Source organism: Trichechus manatus, unplaced genomic scaffold (genome assembly GCF_000243295.1).
Source record: "Trichechus manatus latirostris isolate Lorelei unplaced genomic scaffold, TriManLat1.0 scaffold00008, whole genome shotgun sequence".
Classification (NCBI taxonomy): domain Eukaryota; kingdom Metazoa; phylum Chordata; class Mammalia; order Sirenia; family Trichechidae; genus Trichechus; species Trichechus manatus.
The window spans coordinates 8,041,845-8,043,435 of NW_004443944.1; the positions used below are offsets into that span (position 1 = coordinate 8,041,845).

The 1,591-nt window shown below is 46.4% G+C and overlaps 1 long non-coding RNA gene across 1 annotated transcript; it reads right to left on the reverse strand.

Annotated features, from left to right (window-relative positions):
• Positions 1–465: 465 nt before the first annotated feature.
• Positions 466–747, reverse strand: LOC111822637 (uncharacterized). The gene is made up of 2 exons (XR_002825774.1): positions 672–747; positions 466–561 (listed from the first exon to the last, which is right to left on the reverse strand). It is a non-coding gene; the product is annotated as an uncharacterized LOC111822637 (long non-coding RNA).
• Positions 748–1,591: the final 844 nt, after the last annotated feature.

Here is a 1,591-nt window from a genome sequence, read left to right on the forward strand (position 1 = left end):
ACATACAGACCAATGGAATCATATTGAGATTCCAGAAATAAACCCATACATTTATGGCCAACTGCTTTTTGACAAGGGTGCTAAGCCTATCCAATGGGGAAATAACAGCCTCTTCAAAAAATGGTGGTGGAAAAAAAAACGGTGTTGGGAAAACTGGATTTCCCCATGCAAAAGAATGAAACATACATGAAAAGTAACTCAAAACAGATCAATGACCTAAATGTAAGAACTAAAACCATAAAACTCTTAGAAAAAAAACACAGGGGTAAAGCTTCAAGACCTTTTTATGACAAAGGATTCTTAGACATGGCACAAAAGCCGGAGCTACAGAGGACAAAGCAGACAAACTGGACTTTGTCAAAATGAAAATCTGGGGGTACCAGGGGACTTTATCAAGGAAGTGAGGAGACAGTTGTCTGGTTTCCAGCTTTCCAGACAGCTCACTGCAGTCTCGTTAGAACCCACCTGTGCTCTTTGGAGCCGGGTTGGTTTTCTTCTCTCTAGAATCAAGGCTGGCTTCCTCAGGCTTCCCTGTCTTAACATTTGATGGTCCTGCGGATTCTGTGAAAGGAACAAAGCAAAGAAAACCAAAAACAAAGCAAAAGCACAAACTTAGGGAAGAGCCGTATGGTCTTGTTTTGCTAGAATAAGCACCTCCTCCAGCGTCTCACCTTCAGGGACATGTGGCTTTGAGACGGCCTCTGCTGCTTTGGGTTTCTTTGCTTTCTGTAAACAAAACGAGGAAGTCAGAGGACGCCGAGAGTCCACTGGGTGCCCCATCTGTCTGGCCGCCCATCACCGCACGAGCAGCCCTGTCGTCAGGCTGATGGAGTTTCACAGGGCAGTCACTTCTTCCCAAGATGTTCACTCTCCACTAATCCCTGACCCCAATCTCTGCACCCTAGCCCAGACCTCCATCTCTGCACCCTAGCCCAGACCTCCATCTCTGTGCCCTAGCCCAGACCCCCATCTCCGCCCCTAGCCCAGACCCCCATCTCTGCACCCTAGCCCAGACCCCCATCTCTGCACCCTAGCCCAGACCCCTATCTCTGCACCGTAGCCCAGACGGCGATCTCTGCCCCTAGCCTCTCAGAAGAATGGGTCTGCAGAGATCTAGCTTCGTTCATACTGACACTCCAAACATGTGAAATGAAGGTGATGGGTTTCAGTGCTAACAGTCAGTGTTCATGGTGACTACTCACACAGAAGAGCAGTTACGTGAATGACAACGTGAAGTCCAGACGGGTACACAGAGTCCAGGCCACAGAAACCTGCGCTGAATCTTACCCATTCCAGTAACTCTTCTTCAGCATGCGCAAACCGTTCTGACACTTATTTGACTACATTCATTACACTAACGAATACCTCAACCTTAGCCAATTCTCAACTTTGGTTTACTCTTGTTAGAATTTTTAAATTTCAGGCACTAGAATCCTGTCACTTTTGTCGGCAAAAATAAAAGAAACTAACCATTCTAAAATCACACAGCTGTGCCAGCAATGATCCAATCACAGAAACGACAACTATGACTATCATCATTCAGAGAATTGACTTTAAAATGTCATTTTCCTCAGGATCCAAAAGGTGGCGC